We start from the raw sequence: 22593 nt of genomic DNA on the forward strand, positions 1-22593 counted from the left end.
CCCCTCCTTCCCCGCATCCCTATCCCGTCTCCCTCTCGCCTCCCTGCTTTCCCCACCTATCACTTACTCCGTATCTCTCTCCCCGTTACAACCTCCCTCGCTATATCTATGTTTCTGCCCCCTCCAGGAATGGTAGGGTGTGGGGGGAGGGGGGAGGGTACAATAGAACAATAGTGCAGTAGTGCGGGGTAGTTCAAGACGCATTGGACTGTATGTTTCGACGTACACGTGATAATAAAATCCAATCTTGAATAAACTTTAATCTCTCTCCCTCTCCTCTCGTCTCTCCCCTCCCTCTCTCCTTCACCCCGCCTCTCGCTCTCACTCGGTTTCCCTGCCGAGTGAGTGAACACTTCCTCTCTCTCTCTCTCGCTGTGTCAGCCCTCCCCTCTCGTTGACATCAGGTGCCGTGCCCCGAACGGGAAGTCCCGTTCCGCTCCGCGGCGCTGCCTGCCTGCCTGCCTGCCTGCCTGCCGAGAGGGCCCTCCGGTCGGTGTGCGACCCGCTGTCCATCCGGTAAGTGCGGGCGAACTCGCCACCCCACCGCCCGCGGCTCCGGCGGGGAGACGGCGCCGTTCGTCCGGGACCAGACATTGGAAACAGACTGCGATTTCCCGGGACACCGAGATAGTTGGGATCAGTGATATCCCGGCATACAGGGATCGGGACGGGGTATCCCGAACAGGGATATTCCAGGTAACTGATCAAACTGGGAAATCCCCGGGTTAGTTTCAGTCTCTGTGATGGGAATGTCCTGGGGCCACTGTGACCAGTCCACGACCAGGGGTCAGTAACATTGCAGAGTTATGCAACTGATTTGCGTTGTTTCAGAACCTGATTGGAATATCTGGCATTGGATGTGGAATTCCCGTGCGTGCGATGCCACTGGAATCACGGGTATTTTACTGAGACGCCGCGGGATCCCAGGCTGGGGAATTTTGTGTTCGGGGCACTGAATGGGTTTGGCGTTTGTTGGGGAAAGGATGCGTTCCTGTAAGATTCATGTTACCATAGCATTGTAAGCTGAAGATTACGGTACAGTTACAGTAGGTTTAGACTTTCAGAAGGCATTGAGTTTAAGTTTACATTAGGTTTGTGGTATGACCAGGGTTGCTGCAGGGTTTAGGGTTTTAAAGCATTATGGTTATGGCTAACTTTGGTCCACAGACCACTGGGTAGGCGGTCCAGGGGATAAAAAATGTAGATTCAGGGATACGTCAGGGCTACAATAGTGTTAGAGTTGCTGTGGGGTTGAAGTGACGGTGGCATTACAATAGACTGGGGTTGTTAAAAGGTTACTGGGTGAGTATGAGGTTATTGTACATCCTTGGGTCAGTGAGGACTTTGGGAGAAGGGAGCTTCATATTACTGCTTCAGGGATATCTGATGGCCGATGGGGTCAGACAGTATTTAGAGGTCACATCCGTGTTGTTGTGTCAGGAGGGAATGTTTTGGGTCACTGATTCTACCAGGATGTCCATAGGGCATGGAATCAAGGCTTTGGTTTATTGCACAGATTGGAATAAATGGATCAGACGGTGTCTTTTCTGACAGGATGTCCAGAATATGCAAAACCTGACATCTTCAGCACACTGCTTCACAGCCCCAGTGACCCTGGTCCGATCCTCATCTCAGGTGCTGTCTGTGTGGAGTCTGCAAGTTCAGCCTGAGACTGTGTGGGTTCCTCCACATATGGGGGCTCCCCAGGGTGCTCTGGTTCACCCCCCCATCTCAAAGGTGTGCAGGTTGTCAGATAATTGGCCACTGTGGGTTGTGCAGATGGGGTCAGGATGTTGGGGGGGGGGGTGCTGTAGGAGGGAGAGAGTATAAAATGAAGTTGGTGTTGGTTTACTGGTAAAGGTTGTTCGATGACCCTTGCTGCTCCTGGTATGATTACAGAAAGGGAAGCCGGTGGGGCAGCTTTGTGTGATACAAGAAAAGCAGCAGCATTCTTGATGTAAGATTTATAGAAGTAACATGAAGAGAGGTCAGTTTTTGGAAAGCCCTCACAAAAAAACATTTGTCCCCTTCATCATCCTGTTTATTTGAAAACTAAAACAAAATACTGCCGGGAACCTCAGATAAAATCAGAGGCCAGGCAGCATCTGTGGAGATAGAAACTGATTGAATATTTGAGGCCAGTAACTTTTCATCAGAACCGAGCAAGGTTAAAGACTTTTTCCTCATTTTTCCCATGTCATGCCTCTGCTAAGTTGTGCTGTGAGTTTCCTGACTGAGAAGATTACGAAGGAGTATTTGTTTAGTATTGAGAAGTTAGGTGTTCGTGTCGAATGGTGCAGGAGTATCTCTGTGTGTGAAACACTGAACGCTAACACGTGAATCAGGAGGCAGACTGTTTGTTCCGCTTGTGAGAGGACTTAAGGGCGAGAGCAGAAATATCTTAGCCCGGTTATACTGGGTTCTGAGAGACTGCACATGCAGAATTGTGGACTTGCACTGTCTAAGGAAGGAAATTCTTGCAGTAGAGAAGGATTCACCAGATTCATTAATCATAAGTGGAATTCATCTGCTCTCTCTGAAGTTTAGAAGAATGAGAGAAGATCTTGGTGAACTATCCATGCCTCTTCTAGGGTTACTGAGCAGATGCTCACTTGTCCACTCCTTCTGTTATAACGTGTCAAATCCTTCACTCTTCTGTCATTTAAAGTTGCTTAATTGGTTCATCATTGTCACCTTGTCTGAGGTACAGTGAGAAGCTTCATTTTGCATGTCATGCATGCAGGTCAATTAATCACTTCTGTGCATTGAGATAACGCAAAAGGAAGCAAAAGCAGGGGGCAGAATAGAGGTGGCAGCTAGACAGAAAGGGCAGTGCAGGCAGACAGGATGATAATGAGGTGGCGTGAGGTAAAGAGCCCGTACAACACCGTACAGCGTCCGATGCTGCGTTCCTCCAGTGTGTTGTACGTGTTGCTTTGACCCCAGCATCTGCAGTGTACTTTGTGTTTGAGGTAAAGAGCCCATTTTGTCACACTAGGGCACCATTCAATAGTATAGAAGCTGTCCTGAATCCTGGTTTGTGCTTTCAGGGTTTTGTATCTTCTACCCGTTGGGAGGGGAGAGAAGGGAGAATGTTCAGGCGGGGCGACCACTTATTTGTCCAAGAGCTGCTTTGGGGTGTCCTCGCTGTGAAAGATGAAGATGGACGCACGAGGCTGCTTGTATCCACAACAACAGCTCGAGCTTTCACCTCAGTAATCTGGGGCTCTGAAACTCCTCCAACATCATGGCCAATCTTTTACCTCAGCACCGCTTCATTCCACCAAATCCATTTATCTTCATCTTCAGTATAAACAGCAACCGAGCCTCCACAGTCCTGCATGGCGGGGGTTCCAAAGACTCACCATTGTATGGCTGAAGAAATGTGTTCCCATCTTTGTCCTTAATCTTTAGCCTGGGCCACAGTAGCATAGCAGTTAGCGCAATGGTATTACAGTTCATGCAGTCAGTTCAGAGTTCAATCCCAGCATCCTCCAGAATAAAGTTTTTATACTCTTCCCATGTGAGCATGTGTTTCTGCCAGAGTCTCTGGTTTCCAAAGACATACTGGTTAGTAAGTTAATTGCTCATTGTAAATTGTCCTGTGGTTCTGCCAGGGTTAAATAGATGGGTTGCTGCCTAGAGCCGCTCAATGGGCTGAGAGGGCCTGTTCGCACTGTGTCTCTAGTAGACGGGAAAAATCGCCTCAGCATTGACCCTGCAAGAGTTTTACAGTTCAGTGACATTGCTTGTCATTGCCCAAGGCCTTCGCAAGTACAGACCAGGCCTGGTTAATCTCACCTCATGGTGCGAACTCTGCCATCGCAGTTGGGCAAGCCTTTGATCCACTCCTCTGTCACACTGGGGCCTCACAATCAGCGGAAAGCCTGATTAACAAGTCATGAGCCTGCACGGTCTGTGAAACGCTATAGGGTCTCATAGAGCAGAGAGGCAGGCCCTTTGGCCCATCGAGTCTGAGCCAACCACCAACATCCCATTTCTAATTTCCCTCTTTAAGTGCCTCTGAGACTCAATGAGTCAATTTTCACACTCTGGTTTGCAACTCACCCAGCAGGGAGACAGTGATCAAAATGGCCATTCTCTCAGAATGAGGCTAGCCCACTGAACATCATGGGGACGGTCACCCGTCCTGTTCGGGGTAGTGAGGGACGGTCACCTGTCCCGTTCGGGGTAGTGAGGGACGGTCGCCTGTCCCGTTCGGTGTAGTGAGGGACGGTTCCCTGTCCCGTTCGGTGTAGTGAGGGACGGTCGCCTGTCCCGTTCGGGGTAGTGAGGGACGGTCGCCTGTCCCGTTCGGGGTAGTGAGGGACGGTCAACTGTCCCGTTCGGGGTAGTGAGGGACGGTCGCCTGTCCCGTTCGGGGTAGTGAGCGATGGTTCCCTGTCCCGTTCGGTGTAGTGAGGGACGGTCGTCTGTCCTGTTCGGTGTAGTGAGCGAAGGTCCCCTGTCCCGTTCGGTGTAGTGAGTGACGGTCGCCTGTCCCGTTCGGGGTAGTGAGGGACGGTCCCCTGTCTCGTTCGGGGAAGTGAGGGACGGTCACCTGTCCTGTTCGGTGTAATGAGGGACGGTCGCCTGTCCCGTTCGGTGTAGTGAGGGACAGTCGTCTGTCCCGTTCGGTGTAGTGAGGGACGGTCGCCTGTCCAGTTCGGGGTAGTGAGGGACGGTCGCCTGTCCCGTTCGGTGTAGTGAGGGACGGTCGCCTGTCCCGTTCGGGGTAGTGAGGGACGGTCCCCTGTCCCGTTCGGGGTAGGGAGGGACTGTCACCTTTCCCATTCGGGGTAGCGAGGGACGGTCCCCTGTCCCGCTCGGTGTAGCGAGGGACGGTCGTCTGTCCCGTTCGGGGTAGTGAGGGACGGTCCCCTGTCCCGTTCGGTGTAGAGAGGGACGGTCACCTGTCCCGTTCGGGGTAGTGAGGGACGGTCCCCTGTCCCGTTCGGGGTAGTGAGGGACTGTCACCTTTCCCGTTTGGGGTAGCGAGAGACGGTCCCCTGTCCCGTTCGGGGTAGCGAGAGACGGTCCCCTGTCCCGTTCGGGGTAGTGAGGGACGGTTGCCTGTCCCGTTCGGGGTAGTGAGGGACGGTCGCCTGTCCCTTTCGGGGTAGTGAGGGACGGTCGCCTGTCCCGTTCGGGGTAGTGAGCGATGGTTCCCTATCCCGTTCGGTGTAGTGAGGGACGGTCGCCTGTCCCGTTCGGTGTAATGAGGGACGGTCGTCTGTCCCGTTCGGGGTAGTGAGGGACGGTCGCCTGTCCCCTTTGGTGCAGTGAGGGACGGTCTCTGTCCCGTTCGGTGTAGTGAGGGACGGTCCCCTATCCAGTTCGGTGTAGTGAGCGATGGTCCCCTGTCCTGTTCGGTGTAGTGATGGACGGTCGCCTGTCCCGTTCGGGGTAGTGAGGGAAGGTCACCTGTCCCGTTCGGGGTAGTGAGCGATGGTCCCCTGTCCCGTTCGGTGTAGTCAGGGACTGTCACCTGTCCCGTTCGGTGTAGTGAGCGACGGTCCCATGTCCCGTTCGGTGTAGTGAGGGACGGTCGCCTGTCCCGTTCGGGGTAGTGAGGGACGGTCGCCTGTCCCGTTCGGGGTAGTGAGCGATGGTTCCCTATCCCGTTCGGGGTAGTGAGGGACGGTCGACTGTCCCGTTCGGTGTAATGAGGGACGGTCGCCTGTCCCGTTCGGGGTAGTGAGGGACGGTCGCCGGTCCCGTTCGGTGTAGTGAGGGACGGTCGCCTGTCCTGTTCGGGGTAGTGAGGGATGGTCGCCTGTCCCGTTCGGGGTAGTGAGGGACGGTCGCCTGTCCCGTTCGGGGTAGTGAGGGACGGTGGCCTGTCCCGTTCGGGGTGGTGAGGGACGGTCGTCTGTCCCGTTCGGTGTGGTGAGGGACGGTCGTCTGTCCCGTTCGGTGTGGTGAGGGACTGTCACCTGTCCCGTTCGGTGTGGTGAGGGACGGTCACCTGTCCCGTTCGGGGTAGTGAGGGATGGTTGCCTGTCCCGTTCGGTGTAGTGAGGGATGGTCTCTGTCCCGTTCGGTGTAGTGAGGGACGGTCCCCTGTCCCGTTCGGTGTAGTGAGCGATGGTCCCCTGTCCTGTTCGGTGTAGTGAGGGACGGTCGCCTGTCCCGTTCGGGGTAGTGAGGGACGGTCGCCTGTCCCGTTCGGGGTAGTGAGGGACGGTCGCCTGTCCCGTTCGGTGTAATGAGGGACGGTCGCCTGTCCCGTTCGGTGTAGTGAGGGACGGTCCCCTGTCCCGTTCGGGGTAGTGAGCGATGGTCCCCTGTCCCGTTCGGTGTAGTGAGGGACGGTCGCCTGTCCCGTTCGGGGTAGTGAGGGACGGTCGCCTGTCCCGTTCGGGGTAGTGAGCGATGGTTCCCTATCCCGTTCGGGGTAGAGAGGGACGGTCGCCTGTCCCGTTCGGTGTAATGAGGGACGGTCGCCTGTCCCGTTCGGTGTAGTGAGGGATGGTTCCCTGTCCCGTTCGGTGTAGTGAGGGATGGTTCCCTATCCCGTTCGGGGTAGTGAGGGACGGTCGCCTGTCCCGTTCGGTGTACTGAGGGACGGTCGCCTGTCCCGTTCGGTGTAGTGAGGGATGGTCTCTGTCCCGTTTGGGGTAGTGAGCGATGGTCCCCTGTCCCGTTTGGTGTAATGAGGGACGGTCGCCTGTCCCGTTCGGTGTAGTGAGGGATGGTCTCTGTCCCGTTCGGGGTAGTGAGCGATGGTCCCCTGTCCCGTTCGGTGTAGTGAGGGACGGTCGCCTATCCCGTTCGGGGTAGTGAGGGACGGTCGCCTGTCCCGTTCGGTGTAATGAGGGACGGTCGCCTGTCCCGTTCGGTGTAGTGAGGGATGGTTCCCTATCCCGTTCGGGGTAGTGAGGGACGGTCGCCTGTCCCGTTCGGTGTAATGAGGGACGGTCGCCTGGCCCGTTCGGTGTAGTGAGGGATGGTCTCTGTCCCGTTCGGGGTAGTGAGCGATGGTCCCCTGTCCCGTTCGGTGTAATGAGGGACGGTCGCCTGTCCCGTTCGGTGTAGTGAGGGACGGTCGCCTGTCCCGTTCGGGGTAGTGAGGGATGGCCCCCTGTCCCGTTCGGTGTAGTGAGGGACGGTCGCCTGTCCCGTTCGGTGTAGTGAGGGATGGTCTCTGTCCCGTTCGGGGTAGTGAGCGATGGTCCCCTGTCCCGTTCGGTGTAGTGAGGGACGGTCCCCTGTCCCGTTCGGGGTAGTGAGGGACGGTCGCCTGTCCCGTTCGGGGTAGGGAGGGACGGTCGCCTGTCCCGTTCGGGGTGGTGAGGGACGGTCGTCTGTCCCGTTCGGTGTGGTGAGGGACGGTCGTCTGTCCCGTTCGGTGTGGTGAGGGACTGTCACCTGTCCCGTTCAGTGTGGTGAGGGACGGTCACCTGTCCCGTTCGGGGTAGTGAGGGACGGTCGCCTGTCCCGTTCGGTGTAGTGAGGGATGGTCTCTGTCCCGTTCGGTGTAGTGAGGGACGGTCCCCTGTCCCGTTCGGTGTAGTGAGCGATGGTCCCCTGTCCTGTTCGGTGTAGTGAGGGACGGTCGCCTGTCCCGTTCGGGGTAGTGAGGGACGGTCGCCTGTCCCGTTCGGGGTAGTGAGCGATGGTTCCCTATCCCGTTCGGGGTAGTGAGGGACGGTCGCCTGTCCCGTTCGGTGTAATGAGGGACGGTCGCCTGTCCCGTTCGGTGTAGTGAGGGACGGTCCCCTGTCCCGTTCGGGGTAGTGAGCGATGGTCCCCTGTCCCGTTCGGTGTAGTGAGGGACGGTCGCCTGTCCCGTTCGGGGTAGTGAGGGACGGTCGCCTGTCCCGTTCGGGCTAGTGAGCGATGGTTCCCTATCCCGTTCGGGGTAGAGAGGGACGGTCGCCTGTCCCGTTCGGTGTAATGAGGGACGGTCCCCTGTCCCGTTCGGTGTAGTGATGGACGGTCGTCTGTCCCGTTCGGGGTAGTGAGGGACGGTCGCCTGTCCCCTTTGGTGCAGTGAGGGACGGTCTCTGTCCCGTTCGGTGTAGTGAGGGACGGTCCCCTATCCCGTTCGGTGTAGTTAGCGATTGTCCCCTGTCCTGTTCGGTGTAGTGATGGACGGTCGCCTGTCCCGTTCGGGGTAGTGAGGGAAGGTCACCTGTCCCGTTCGGGGTAGTGAGCGATGGTCCCCTGTCCCGTTCGGTGTAGTCAGGGACTGTCACCTGTCCCGTTCGGTGTAGTGAGCGACGGTCCCATGTCCCGTTCGGTGTAGTGAGGGACGGTCGCCTGTCCCGTTCGGGGTAGTGAGGGACGGTCGCCTGTCCCGTTCGGGGTAGTGAGCGATGGTTCCCTATCCCGTTCGGGGTAGTGAGGGACGGTCGACTGTCCCGTTCGGTGTAATGAGGGACGGTCGCCTGTCCCGTTCGGGGTAGTGAGGGACGGTCGCCTGTCCCGTTCGGTGTAGTGAGGGACGGTCGCCTGTCCTGTTCGGGGTAGTGAGGGATGGTCGCCTGTCCCGTTCGGGGTAGTGAGGGACGGTCGCCTGTCCTGTTCGGGGTAGTGAGGGATGGTCGCCTGTCCCGTTCGGGGTAGTGAGCGATGGTCCCCTGTCCTATTCGGTGTAGTGAGGGACGGTCGCCTGTCCCGTTCGGGGTAGTGAGGGACGGTCGCCTGTCCCGTTCGGGGTAGTGAGGGACCGTCGCCTGTCCCGTTCGGTGTAATGAGGGACGGTCGCCTGTCCCGTTCGGTGTAGTGAGGGACGGTCCCCTGTCCCGTTCGGTGTAGTGAGGGATGGTCTCTGTCCCGTTTGGGGTAGTGAGCGATGGTCCCCTGTCCCGTTTGGTGTAATGAGGGACGGTCGCCTGTCCCGTTCGGGGTAGTGAGCGATGGTCCCCTGTCCCGTTCGGTGTAGTGAGGGACGGTCGCCTGTCCCGTTCGCTGTAATGAGGGACGGTCGCCTGTCCCGTTCGGTGTAGTGAGGGACGGTCCCCTGTCCCGTTCGGGGTAGTGAGCGATGGTCCCCTGTCCCGTTCGGTGTAGTGAGGGACGGTCGCCTGTCCCGTTCGGGGTAGTGAGGGACGGTCGCCTGTCCCGTTCGGGCTAGTGAGCGATGGTTCCCTATCCCGTTCGGGGTAGAGAGGGACGGTCGCCTGTCCCGTTCGGTGTAATGAGGGACGGTCTCCTGTCCCGTTCGGTGTAGTGATGGACGGTCGTCTGTCCCGTTCGGGGTAGTGAGGGACGGTCGCCTGTCCCCTTTGGTGCAGTGAGGGACGGTCTCTGTCCCGTTCGGTGTAGTGAGGGACGGTCCCCTATCCCGTTCGGTGTAGTGAGCGATGGTCCCCTGTCCTGTTCGGTGTAGTGATGGACGGTCGCCTGTCCCGTTCGGGGTAGTGAGGGAAGGTCACCTGTCCCGTTCGGGGTAGTGAGCGATGGTCCCCTGTCCCGTTTAGTGTAGTCAGGGACTGTCACCTGTCCCGTTCGGTGTAGTGAGCGACGGTCCCATGTCCCGTTCGGTGTAGTGAGGGACGGTCGCCTGTCCCGTTCGGGGTAGTGAGGGACGGTCGCCTGTCCCGTTCGGGGTAGTGAGCGATGGTTCCCTATCCCGTTCGGGGTAGTGAGGGACGGTCGACTGTCCCGTTCGGTGTAATGAGGGACGGTCGCCTGTCCCGTTCGGGGTAGTGAGGGACGGTCGCCTGTCCCGTTCGGTGTAGTGAGGGACGGTCGCCTGTCCTGTTCGGGGTAGTGAGGGATGGTCGCCTGTCCCGTTCGGGGTAGTGAGGGACGGTCGCCTGTCCCGTTCGGGGTAGTGAGGGACGGTGGCCTGTCCCGTTCGGGGTGGTGAGGGACGGTCGTCTGTCCCGTTCGGTGTGGTGAGGGACGGTCGTCTGTCCCGTTCGGTGTGGTGAGGGACTGTCACCTGTCCCGTTCGGTGTGGTGAGGGACGGTCACCTGTCCCGTTCGGGGTAGTGAGCGATGGTCCCCTGTCCTGTTCGGTGTAGTGAGGGACGGTCGCCTGTCCCGTTCGGGGTAGTGAGGGACGGTCGCCTGTCCCGTTCGGGGTAGTGAGGGACCGTCGCCTGTCCCGTTCGGTGTAATGAGGGACGGTCGCCTGTCCCGTTCGGTGTAGTGAGGGACGGTCCCCTGTCCCGTTCGGGGTAGTGAGCGATGGTCCCCTGTCCCGTTCGGTGTAGTGAGGGATGGTCGCCTGTCCCGTTCGGGGTAGTGAGGGACGGTCGCCTGTCCCGTTCGGGGTAGTGAGCGATCGTTCCCTATCCCGTTCGGGGTAGAGAGGGACGGTCGCCTGTCCCGTTCGGTGTAATGAGGGACGGTCGCCTGTCCCGTTCGGTGTAGTGAGGGATGGTTCCCTGTCCCGTTCGGTGTAGTGAGGGATGGTTCCCTATCCCGTTTGGGGTAGTGAGGGACGGTCGCCTGTCCCGTTCGGTGTACTGAGGGACGGTCGCCTGTCCCGTTCGGTGTAGTGAGGGATGGTCTCTGTCCCGTTTGGGGTAGTGAGCGATGGTCCCCTGTCCCGTTTGGTGTAATGAGGGACGGTCGCCTGTCCTGTTCGGGGTAGTGAGCGATGGTCCCCTGTCCCGTTCGGTGTAGTGAGGGACGGTCGCCTATCCCGTTCGGGGTAGTGAGGGACGGTCGCCCGTCCCGTTCGGTGTAATGAGGGACGGTCGCCTGTCCCGTTCGGTGTAGTGAGGGATGGTTCCCTATCCCGTTCGGGGTAGTGAGGGACGGTCGCCTGTCCCGTTCGGTGTAATGAGGGACGGTCGCCTGGCCCGTTCGGTGTAGTGAGGAATGGTCTCTGTCCCGTTCGGGGTAGTGAGCGATGGTCCCCTGTCCCGTTCGGTGTAGTGAGGGACGGTCGCCTGTCCCGTTCGGTGTAGTGAGGGACGGTCGCCTGTCCCGTTCGGGGTAGTGAGGGATGGCCCCCTGTCCCGTTCGGTGTAGTGAGGGACGGTCGCCTGTCCCGTTCGGTGTAGTGAGGGATGGTCTCTGTCCCGTTCGGGGTAGTGAGCGATGGTCCCCTGTCCTGTTCGGTGTAGTGAGGGACTGTCACCTGTCCCGTTCGGTGTAGTGAGGGACGGTCACCTGTCCTGTTCGGTGTAGTGATGGACGGTCGCCTGTCCCGTTCGGGGTAGTGAGGGACGGTCTCTGTCCCATTCGGGGTAGAGAGGGACGGTCACCTGTCCCGTTCGGGGTAGTGAGGGACGGTCTCTGTCCCGTTCGGGGTAGTGAGGGACGGTCCCCTGTTCCGTTCGGGGTAGTGAGGGACGCTCTCTGTCCCATTCGGGGTAGTGAGGGACGGTCGCCTGTCCCGTTCGGGGTAGTGAGGGACAGTCTCTGTCCCGTTCGGGGTAGTGAGGGACGGTCATCTGTCCCGTTCGGGGTAGTGAGGGATGGTCCCCTGCCCCGTTCGGGGTAGTGAGGGACTGTCTCTGTCCCGTTCGGGGTAGTGAGGGACGGTCGCCTGACCCATTCGGGGTAGTGAGGGATGGTCTCTGTCCCATTCGGGGTAGTGAGGGACGGTCTCTGTCCCATTCGGGGTAGTGAGGGACTGTCACCTTTCCCGTTCGGGGTAGTGTGGGACGGTCCCCTGTCACGTTCGGGGTAGTGAGGGACTGTCACCTTTCCCGTTCGGGGTAGCGAGGGACGGTCCCCTGTCACGTTCGGGGTAGTGAGGGACTGTCACCTTTCCTGTTCGGGGTAGCGAGGGACGGTCCCCTGTCCCGTTCGGGGTAGTGAGGGACGGTCTCCTGTCCCGTTCGGTGTAGTGAGGGGCGGTCGCCTGTCCCGTTCGGGGTAGTGAGGGGCGGTCGCCTGTCCCGTTCGGGGTAGTGAGGGACGGTCTCTGTCCCATTCGGGGTAGTGTGGGACGGTCTCTGTCCCATTCGGTGTAGTGAGGGACTTTCACCTTTCCCGTTCGGGGTAGTGAGGGACGGTCCCCGTCCCGTTCGGGGTAGTGAGGGACGGTCCCCTGTTCCGTTCGGTGTAGTGAGGGACGGTCCCCTGTTCCGTTCGGTGTAGTGAGGGACGGTCCCCTGTTCCGTTCGGTGTAGTGAGGGACGGTCCCCAGTCTCGTTCAGTGTAGTGAGGGACGGTCCCCTGTTCCGTTCAGTGTAGTGAGGGACGGTCCCCTGTCCCGTTCCGGGTAGTGAGGGACGGTCTCTGTCCCATTCGGGGTAGAGAGGGACGGTCACCTGTCCCGTTCGGGGTAGTGAGGGACGGTCGCCTGACCCGTTCGGTGTAGTGAGGGACGGTCGCCTGTCCCGTTCGGTGTAGTGAGGGACGGTCGCCTGTCCCGTACGGGGTAGTGAGGGACGGTCGCCTGTCCCGTTCGGGGTAGTGAGGGACGGTCGCCTGTCCCGTTCGGGGTAGTGAGGGACGGTCGTCTGTCCCGTTCGGTGTAGTGAGGGACGGTCGTCTGTCCCGTTTTGAGTAGTGAGGGACGGTCGTCTGTCCCGTTCGGTGTAGTGAGGGACGGTCCCCTGTCCCGTTCGGGGTAGTGAGGGACGGTCCCCTGTCCCGTTCGGGGTAGTGAGGGACGGTCCCCTGTCCCGTTCGGGGTAGTGAGGGACGGTCCCCTGTCCCGTTCGGGGTAGTGAGGGACGGTCGCCTGTCCCGTTCGGGGTAGTGAGGGACGGTCGTCTGTCCCGTTCGGGGTAGTGAGGGACGGTCGTCTGTCCCGTTCGGGGTAGTGAGGGACGGTCGACTGTCCCGTTCGGTGTAGTGAGGGACTGTCACCTGTCCCGTTCGGTGTAGTGAGGGACGGTCGCCTGTCCCGTTCGGTGTAGTGTGGGACGGTCTCTGTCCCGTTCGGTGTAGTGAGGGACGGTCTCTGTCCCGTTCAGTGTAGTGAGGGACGGTCCCCTGTCCCGTTCGGTGTAGTGATGGACGGTCACCTGTCCCGTTCGGTGTAGTGAGCGATGGTCCCCTGTTCTGTTCGGTGTAGTGATGGACGGTCGCCTGTCCCGTTCGGGGTAGTGAGGGACGGTCGCCTGTCCCCTTTGGTGCAGTGAGGGACGGTCTCTGTCCCGTTCGGTGTAGTGAGGGACGGTCCCCTATCCCGTTCGGTGTAGTGAGCGATGGTCCCCTGTCCTGTTCGGTGTAGTGAGGGACGGTCGCCTGTCCCGTTCGGGGTAGTGAGGGACGGTCGCCTGTCCCGTTCGGTGTAGTGAGGGACGGTCCCCTGTCCCGTTCGGGGTAGTGAGCGATGGTCCCCTGTCCCGTTCGGTGTAGTGAGGGATGGTCGCCTGTCCCGTTCGGGGTAGTGAGGGACGGTCGCCTGTCCCGTTCGGGGTAGTGAGCGATCGTTCCCTATCCCGTTCGGGGTAGAGAGGGACGGTCGCCTGTCCCGTTCGGTGTAATGAGGGACGGTCGCCTGTCCCGTTCGGTGTAGTGAGGGATGGTTCCCTGTCCCGTTCGGTGTAGTGAGGGATGGTTCCCTATCCCGTTTGGGGTAGTGAGGGACGGTCGCCTGTCCCGTTCGGTGTACTGAGGGACGGTCGCCTGTCCCGTTCGGTGTAGTGAGGGATGGTCTCTGTCCCGTTTGGGGTAGTGAGCGATGGTCCCCTGTCCCGTTTGGTGTAATGAGGGACGGTCGCCTGTCCTGTTCGGGGTAGTGAGCGATGGTCCCCTGTCCCGTTCGGTGTAGTGAGGGACGGTCGCCTATCCCGTTCGGGGTAGTGAGGGACGGTCGCCCGTCCCGTTCGGTGTAATGAGGGACGGTCGCCTGTCCCGTTCGGTGTAGTGAGGGATGGTTCCCTATCCCGTTCGGGGTAGTGAGGGACGGTCGCCTGTCCCGTTCGGTGTAATGAGGGACGGTCGCCTGGCCCGTTCGGTGTAGTGAGCGATGGTCCCCTGTCCTGTTCGGTGTAGTGAGGGACTGTCACCTGTCCCGTTCGGTGTAGTGAGGGACGGTCACCTGTCCTGTTCGGTGTAGTGATGGACGGTCGCCTGTCCCGTTCGGGGTAGTGAGGGACGGTCTCTGTCCCATTCGGGGTAGAGAGGGACGGTCACCTGTCCCGTTCGGGGTAGTGAGGGACGGTCTCTGTCCCGTTCGGGGTAGTGAGGGACGGTCCCCTGTTCCGTTCGGGGTAGTGAGGGACGCTCTCTGTCCCATTCGGGGTAGTGAGGGACGGTCGCCTGTCCCGTTCGGGGTAGTGAGGGACAGTCTCTGTCCCGTTCGGGGTAGTGAGGGACGGTCATCTGTCCCGTTCGGGGTAGTGAGGGATGGTCCCCTGCCCCGTTCGGGGTAGTGAGGGACTGTCTCTGTCCCGTTCGGGGTAGTGAGGGACGGTCGCCTGTCCCATTCGGGGTAGTGAGGGATGGTCTCTGTCCCATTCGGGGTAGTGAGGGACGGTCTCTGTCCCATTCGGGGTAGTGAGGGACTGTCACCTTTCCCGTTCGGGGTAGTGTGGGACGGTCCCCTGTCACGTTCGGGGTAGTGAGGGACTGTCACCTTTCCCGTTCGGGGTAGCGAGGGACGGTCCCCTGTCACGTTCGGGGTAGTGAGGGACTGTCACCTTTCCTGTTCGGGGTAGCGAGGGACGGTCCCCTGTCCCGTTCGGGGTAGTGAGGGACGGTCTCCTGTCCCGTTCGGTGTAGTGAGGGGCGGTGGCCTGTCCCGTTCGGGGTAGTGAGGGGCGGTCGCCTGTCCCGTTCGGGGTAGTGAGGGACGGTCTCTGTCCCATTCGGGGTAGTGTGGGACGGTCTCTGTCCCATTCGGTGTAGTGAGGGACTTTCACCTTTCCCGTTCGGGGTAGTGAGGGACGGTCCCCGTCCCGTTCGGGGTAGTGAGGGACGGTCCCCTGTTCCGTTCGGTGTAGTGAGGGACGGTCCCCTGTTCCGTTCGGTGTAGTGAGGGACGGTCCCCTGTTCCGTTCGGTGTAGTGAGGGACGGTCCCCAGTCTCGTTCAGTGTAGTGAGGGACGGTCCCCTGTTCCGTTCAGTGTAGTGAGGGACGGTCCCCTGTCCCGTTCCGGGTAGTGAGGGACGGTCTCTGTCCCATTCGGGGTAGAGAGGGACGGTCACCTGTCCCGTTCGGGGTAGTGAGGGACGGTCGCCTGACCCGTTCGGTGTAGTGAGGGACGGTCGCCTGTCCCGTTCGGTGTAGTGAGGGACGGTCGCCTGTCCCGTACGGGGTAGTGAGGGACGGTCGCCTGTCCCGTTCGGGGTAGTGAGGGACGGTCGCCTGTCCCGTTCGGGGTAGTGAGGGACGGTCGTCTGTCCCGTTCGGTGTAGTGAGGGACGGTCGTCTGTCCCGTTTTGAGTAGTCAGGGACGGTCGTCTGTCCCGTTCGGTGTAGTGAGGGACGGTCCCCTTTCCCGTTCGGGGTAGTGAGGGACGGTCCCCTGTCCCGTTCGGGGTAGTGAGGGACGGTCCCCTGTCCCGTTCGGGGTAGTGAGGGACGGTCCCCTGTCCCGTTCGGGGTAGTGAGGGACGGTCGCCTGTCCCGTTCGGGGTAGTGAGGGACGGTCGTCTGTCCCGTTCGGGGTAGTGAGGGACGGTCGTCTGTCCCGTTCGGGGTAGTGAGGGACGGTCGACTGTCCCGTTCGGTGTAGTGAGGGACTGTCACCTGTCCCGTTCGGTGTAGTGAGGGACGGTCGCCTGTCCCGTTCGGTGTAGTGTGGGACGGTCTCTGTCCCGTTCGGTGTAGTGAGGGACGGTCTCTGTCCCGTTCAGTGTAGTGAGGGACGGTCCCCTGTCCCGTTCGGTGTAGTGATGGACGGTCACCTGTCCCGTTCGGTGTAGTGAGCGATGGTCCCCTGTTCTGTTCGGTGTAGTGATGGACGGTCGCCTGTCCCGTTCGGGGTAGTGAGGGACGGTCGCCTGTCCCCTTTGGTGCAGTGAGGGACGGTCTCTGTCCCGTTCGGTGTAGTGAGGGACGGTCCCCTATCCCGTTCGGTGTAGTGAGCGATGGTCCCCTGTCCTGTTCGGTGTAGTGATGGACGGTCGCCTGTCCCGTTCGGGGTAGTGAGGGAAGGTCACCTGTCCCATTCGGGGTAGTGAGCGATGGTCCCCTGTCCCGTTCGGTGTAGTGAGGGACTGTCACCTGTCCCGTTCGGTGTAGTGAGGGATGGTCACCTGTCCCGTTCGGTGTAGTGAGCGACGGTCCCATGTCCCGTTCGGTGTAGTGAGGGACGGTCGCCTGTCCCGTTCGGGGTAGTGAGGGACGGTCGCCTGTCCCGTTCGGGGTAGTGAGGGACGGTTGCCTGTCCCGTTCGGTGTAGTGAGGGACGGTCGCCTGTCCTGTTCGGGGTAGTGAGGGACGGTCCCCTGTCCCGTTCGGGGTAGTGAGGGACGGTCGCCTGTCCCGTTCGGGGTAGTGAGGGACGGTCGCCTGTCCCGTTCGGGGTGGTGAGGGACGGTCGTCTGTCCCGTTCGGTGTGGTGAGGGACGGTCGTCTGTCCCGTTCGGTGTGGTGAGGGACTGTCCCCTGTCCCGTTCGGTGTGGTGAGGGACGGTCACCTGTCCCGTTCGGGGTAGTGAGGGACGGTCGCCTGTCCCGTTCGGTGTAGTGAGGGATGGTCTCTGTCCCGTTCGGTGTAGTGAGGGACGGTCCCCTGTCCCGTTCGGTGTAGTGAGCGATGGTCCCCTGTCCTGTTCGGTGTAGTGAGGGACAGTCGCCTGTCCCGTTCGGGGTAGTGAGGGACGGTCGCCTGTCCCGTTCGGGGTAGTGTGCGATGGTTCCCTCTCCCGTTCGGGGTAGTGAGGGACGGTCGCCTGTCCCGTTCGGTGTAATGAGGGACGGTCGCCTGTCCCGTTCGGGGTAGTGAGGGACGGTCGCCTGTCCCGTTCGGTGTAGTGAGGGACGGTCCCCTGTCCCGTTCGGGGTAGTGAGCGATGGTCCCCTGTCCCGTTCGGTGTAGTGAGGGACGGTCGCCTGTCCCGTTCGGGGTAGTGAGGGACGGTCGCCTGTCCCGTTCGGGGTAGTGAGCGATTGTTCCCTATCCCGTTCGGGGTAGAGAGGGACGGTCGCCTGTCCCGTTCGGTGTAATGAGGGACGGTCGCCTGTCCCGTTCGGTGTAGTCAGGGATGGTTCCCTGTCCCGTTCGGTGTAGTGAGGGATGGTTCCCTATCCCGTTCGGGGTAGTGAGGGACGGTCGCCTGTCCCGTTCGGTGTACTGAGGGACGGTCGCCTGTCCCGTTCGGTGTAGTGTGGGATGGTCTCTGTCCCGTTCGGGGTAGTGAGCGATGGTCCCCTGTCCCGTTCGGTGTAATGAGGGACGGTCGCCTGTCCCGTTCGGTGTAGTGAGGGATGGTCTCTGTCCCGTTCGGGGTAGTGAGCGATGGTCCCCTGTCCCGTTCGGTGTAGTGAGGGACGGTCCCCTGTCCCGTTCAGTGTAGTGAGGGACGGTCGCCTATCCCGTTCGGGGTAGTGAGGGATGGTCGCCTGTCCCGTTCGGTGTAATGAGGGACTGTCGCCTGTCCCGTTCGGTGTAGTGAGGGATGGTTCCCTCTCCCGTTCGGGGTAGTGAGGGACGGTCGCCTGTCCCGTTCGGTGTAATGAGGGACGGTCGCCTGTCCCGTTCGGTGTAGTGAGGGATGGTCTCTGTCCCGTTCGGGGTAGTGAGGGACGGTCCCCTGTCCCGTTCGGTGTAGTGAGGGACGGTCGCCTGTCCCGTTCGGGGTAGTGAGGGATGGCCCCCTGTCCCGTTCAGTGTAGTGAGGGACGGTCCCCTGTCCAGTTCGGGGTAGTGAGGGACGGTCGCCTGTCCCGTTCGGTGTAGTGAGGGATGGTCTCTGTCCCGTTCGGGGTAGTGAGCGATGGTCCCCTGTCCCGTTCGGTGTAGTGAGCGATGGTCCCCTGTCCTGTTCGGTGTAGTGAGGGACTGTCACCTGTCCCGTTCGGTGTAGTGAGGGACGGTCACCTGTCCTGTTCGGTGTAGTGATGGACGGTCGCCTGTCCCGTTCGGGGTAGTGAGGGACGGTCTCTGTCCCATTCGGGGTAGAGAGGGACGGTCACCTGTCCCGTTCGGGGTAGTGAGGGACGGTCTCTGTCCCGTTCGGGGTAGTGAGGGACGGTCCCCTGTTCCGTTCGGGGTAGTGAGGGACGGTCTCTGTCCCATTCGGGGTAGTGAGGGACGGTCGCCTGTCCCGTTCGGGGTAGTGAGGGACAGTCTCTGTCCCGTTCGGGGTAGTGAGGGACGGTCATCTGTCCCGTTCGGGGTAGTGAGGGATGGTCCCCTGCCCCGTTCGGGGTAGTGAGGGACTGTCTCTGTCCCGTTCGGGGTAGTGAGGGACGGTCGCCTGTCCCGTTCGGGGTAGTGAGGGATGGTCTCTGTCCCATTCGGGGTAGTGAGGGACGGTCTCTGTCCCATTCGGGGTAGTGAGGGACTGTCACCTTTCCCGTTCGGGGTAGTGAGGGACGGTCCCCTGTCACGTTCGGGGTAGTGAGGGACGGTCTCTGTCCCATTCGGGGTAGTGAGGGACGGTCGCCTGTCCCGTTCGGGGTAGTGAGGGACGGTCCCCTGTCCCGTTCGGGGTAGTGAGGGACGGTCGCCTGTCCCGTTCGGGGTAGTGAGGGACGGCCCCCTTTCCCGTTCGTTGTAGTGAGGGACGGTCCCCTGTCCCGTTCGGGGTAGTGAGGGACGGTCGCCTGTCCCGTTCGGGGTAGTGAGGGATGGTCCCCTGTCCCGTTCGGGGTAGTGAGCGATGGTCCCCTGTCCCGTTCTGTGTAGTGAGGGACTGTCACCTGTCCTGTTCGGTGTAGTGAGGGACGGTCACCTGTCCCGTTCGGTGTAGTGAGGGACGGTCGCCTGTCCCGTTCGGGGTAGTGATGGACGGTCGCCTGTCCCGTTCGGGGTAGTGATGGACGGTCGCCTGTCCCGTTCGGGGTAGAGAGGGACTGTCACCGTCCCGTTCGGGGTAGTGAGGGATGGTCTCTGTCCCGTTCGGGGTAGTGAGGGACGGTCTCTGTCCCGTTCGGGGTTGTGAGGGACGGTCCCCTGTTCCGTTCGGGGTAGTGAGGCACGGTCTCTGTCCCATTCGGGGTAGTGAGGGACGGTCGCCTGTCCCGTTCGGGGTAGTGAGGGACAGTCTCTGTCCCGTTCGGGGTAGTGAGGGACGATCATCTGTCCCGTTCGGGGTAGTGAGGGATAGTCCCCTGCCCCGTTCGGGGTAGTGAGGGACTGTCTCTGTCCCGTTCGGGGTAGTGAGGGACGGTCGCCTGTCCCGTTCGCGGTAGTGAGGGATGGTCTCTGTCCCATTCGGGGTAGTGAGGGACGGTCTCTGTCCCATTCGGGGTAGTGAGGGACTGTCACCTTTCCCGTTCGGGGTAGTGAGGGACGGTCCCCTGTCACGTTCGGGGTAGTGAGGGACGGTCTCTGTCCCATTCGGGGTAGTGAGGGACGGTCGCCTGTCCCGTTCGGGGTAGTGAGGGACAGTCTCTGTCCCGTTCGGGGTAGTGAGGGACGGTCCCCTGCCCCGTTCGGTGTAGTGAGGGACGGTCCCCTGCCCCGTTCGGGGTAGTGAGGGACTGTCTCTGTCCCGTTCGGGGTAGTGAGGGACTGTCTCTGTCCCGTTCGGGGTAGTGAGGGACGGTTCCCTGTCCCATTCGGGGTAGTGAGGGACGGTCGCCTGTCCCGTTCGGGGTAGTGAGGGACGGTCGCCTGTCCTGTTCCGTGTAGTGAGGGACGGTCCCCTGTCCCGTTCGGGGTAGTGAGGGACTGTCACCTTTCCCGTTTGGGGTAGCGAGAGACGGTCCCCTGTCCCGTTCGGGGTAGTGAGGGACGGTCTCTGTCCCGTTCGGGGTAGTGAGGGACGGTCGCCTGTCCCGTTCGGGGTAGTGAGGGACAGTCTCTGTCCCGTTCGGGGTAGTGAGGGACGGTCATCTGTCCCGTTCGGGGTAGTGAGGGATGGTCCCCTGCCCCGTTCGGGGTAGTGAGGGACTGTCCCCTGTCACATTCGGGGTAGTGAGGGACTGTCACCTTTCCCGTTCGGGGTAGCGAGGGACGGTCCCCTGTCACATTCGGGGTAGCGAGGGACTGTCACCTTTCCCGTTCGGGGTAGCGAGGGACGGTCCCCTGTCACGTTCGGGGTAGTGAGGGACTGTCACCTTTCCCGTTCGGGGTAGCGAGGGACAGTCCCCTGTCCCGTTCGGGGTAGTGAGGGACGGTCCCCTGTCCCGTTCGGGGTAGTGAAGGGCGGTCGCCTGTCCCGTTCGGGGTAGTGAGGGACGGTCTCTGTCCCATTCGGGGTAGTGAGGGACGGTCTCTGTCCCATTCGGGTAGTGAGGGACGGTCCCCGTCCCGTTCGGGGTAGTGAGGGACGGTCCCCTGTTCCGTTCGGTGTAGTGAGGGACGGTCCCCTGTTCCGTTCGGTGTAGTGAGGGACGGTCCCCTGTCCCGTTCGGTGTAGTGAGGGACGGTCCCCTGTTCCGTTCGGTGTAGTGAGGGACGGTCCCCTGTCCCGTTCCGGGTAGTGAGGGACGGTCTCTGTCCCATTCGGGGTAGAGAGGGACGGTCACCTGTCCCGTTCGGGGTAGTGAGGGACGGTCTCTGTCCCGTTCGGGGTAGTGAGGGACGGTCCCCTGTTCCGTTCGGGGTAGTGAGGGACGGTCTCTGTCCCATTCGGGGTAGTGAGGGACTGTCGCCTGTCCCGTTCGGGGTAGTGAGGGACAGTCTCTGTCCCGTTCGGGGTAGTGAGGGACGGTCATCTGTCCCGTTCGGGGTAGTGAGGGATGGTCCCCTGCCCCGTTCGGGGTAGTGAGGGACTGTCTCTGTCCCGTTCGGGGTAGTGAGGGACGGTCGCCTGTCCCGTTCGGAGTAGTGAGGGACGATTCCCTGTCCCGTTCGGGGTAGTGAGGGACGGTCACCTGTCCCGTTCGGGGTAGCGAGAGACGGTCCCCTGTCCCGTTCGGGGTAGCGCGAGACGGTCCCCTGTCCCGTTCGGGGTAGTGAGGGACGGTCTCTGTCCCGTTCGGTGTAGTGAGGGACGGTCCCCTGTCCCATTCGGGGTAGCGAGAGACGGTCCCCTGTCCCGTTCGGGGTAGTGAGGGACGGTCCCCTGTCCCGTTCGGTGTAGTGAGGGACTGTCGCCTGTCCCGTTCGGTGTAGTGAGGGACTGTCACCTGTCCCGTTCGGTGTAGTGAGGGACGGTCCCCTGTCCCGTTCGGTGTAGTGAGGGACGGTCTCTGTCCCGTTCGGGGTAGTGAGGGACGGTCCCCTGTTCCGTTCGGGGTAGTGAGGGACGGTCTCTGTCCCATTCGGGGTAGTGAGGGACGGTCGCCTGTCCCGTTCGGGGTAGTGAGGGACAGTCTCTGTCCCGTTCGGGGTAGTGAGGGACGGTCATCTGTCCCGTTCGGGGTAGTGAGGGATGGTCCCCTGCCCCGTTCGGGGTAGTGAGGGACTGTCTCTGTCCCGTTCGGGGTAGTGAGGGATGGTCGCCTGTCCCGTTCGGGGTAGTGAGGGATGGTCTCTGTCCCATTCGGGGTAGTGAGGGACGGTCTCTGTCCCATTCGGGGTAGTGAGGGACTGTCACCTTTCCCGTTCGGGGTAGTGAGGGACGGTCCCCTGTCACGTTCGGGGTAGTGAGGGACGGTCTCTGTCCCATTCGGGGTAGTGAGGGACGGTCGCCTGTCCCGTTCGGGGTAGTGAGGGACGGTCCCCTGTCCCGTTCGGGGTAGTGAGGGACGGTCGCCTGTCCCGTTCGGGGTAGTGAGGGACGGCCCCCTTTCCCGTTCGTTGTAGTGAGGGACGGTCCCCTGTCCCGTTCGGGGTAGTGAGGGACAGTCGCCTGTCCCGTTCGGGGTAGTGAGGGATGGTCCCCTGTCCCGTTCGGGGTAGTGAGCGATGGTCCCCTGTCCCGTTCTGTGTAGTGAGGGACTGTCACCTGTCCTGTTCGGTGTAGTGAGGGACGGTCACCTGTCCCGTTCGGTGTAGTGAGGGACGGTCGCCTGTCCCGTTCGGTGTAGTGAGGGATGGTCTCTGTCCCGTTCGGGGTAGTGAGGGACGGTCCCCTGTCCCGTTCGGTGTAGTGAGGGACGGTCGCCTGTCCCGTTCGGGGTAGTGAGGGATGGCCCCCTGTCCCGTTCAGTGTAGTGAGGGACGGTCCCCTGTCCAGTTCGGGGTAGTGAGGGACGGTCGCCTGTCCCGTTCGGTGTAGTGAGGGATGGTCTCTGTCCCGTTCGGGGTAGTGAGCGATGGTCCCCTGTCCCGTTCGGTGTAGTGAGCGATGGTCCCCTGTCCTGTTCGGTGTAGTGAGGGACTGTCACCTGTCCCGTTCGGTGTAGTGAGGGACGGTCACCTGTCCTGTTCGGTGTAGTGATGGACGGTCGCCTGTCCCGTTCGGGGTAGTGAGGGACGGTCTCTGTCCCATTCGGGGTAGAGAGGGACGGTCACCTGTCCCGTTCGGGGTAGTGAGGGACGGTCTCTGTCCCGTTCGGGGTAGTGAGGGACGGTCCCCTGTTCCGTTCGGGGTAGTGAGCGACTGTCTCTGTCCCGTTCGGGGTAGTGAGGGACGGTCGCCTGTCCCGTTCGGGGTAGTGAGGGATGGTCTCTGTCCCGTTCGGGGTAGTGAGGGACGGTCATCTGTCCCGTTCGGGGTAGTGAGGGATGGTCCCCTGCCCCGTTCGGGGTAGTGAGGGACTGTCTCTGTCCCGCTCGG

General features: G+C 61.3%; 1 protein-coding gene across 2 annotated transcripts in view; it reads left to right on the forward strand.

The window, feature by feature from the left end:
• The first annotated feature begins 311 nt into the window (after positions 1 to 311).
• The window catches only part of cd82b (CD82 molecule b), a 97479-nt gene continuing 75197 nt past the window's right edge, over positions 312 to 22593 (forward strand). Inside the window, exon 1 of one of the 2 annotated variants that reach the window (XM_059975411.1) lies at positions 312 to 516. The gene's annotated coding sequence lies outside the window, so the exon portion shown is untranslated. The remainder of the gene's footprint in view (positions 517 to 22593) is intronic. The other variant, XM_059975408.1, reaches the window with a different exon arrangement.

This window comes from Hypanus sabinus, chromosome 7 (genome assembly GCF_030144855.1).
Source record: "Hypanus sabinus isolate sHypSab1 chromosome 7, sHypSab1.hap1, whole genome shotgun sequence".
Classification (NCBI taxonomy): Eukaryota; Metazoa; Chordata; class Chondrichthyes; order Myliobatiformes; family Dasyatidae; genus Hypanus; species Hypanus sabinus.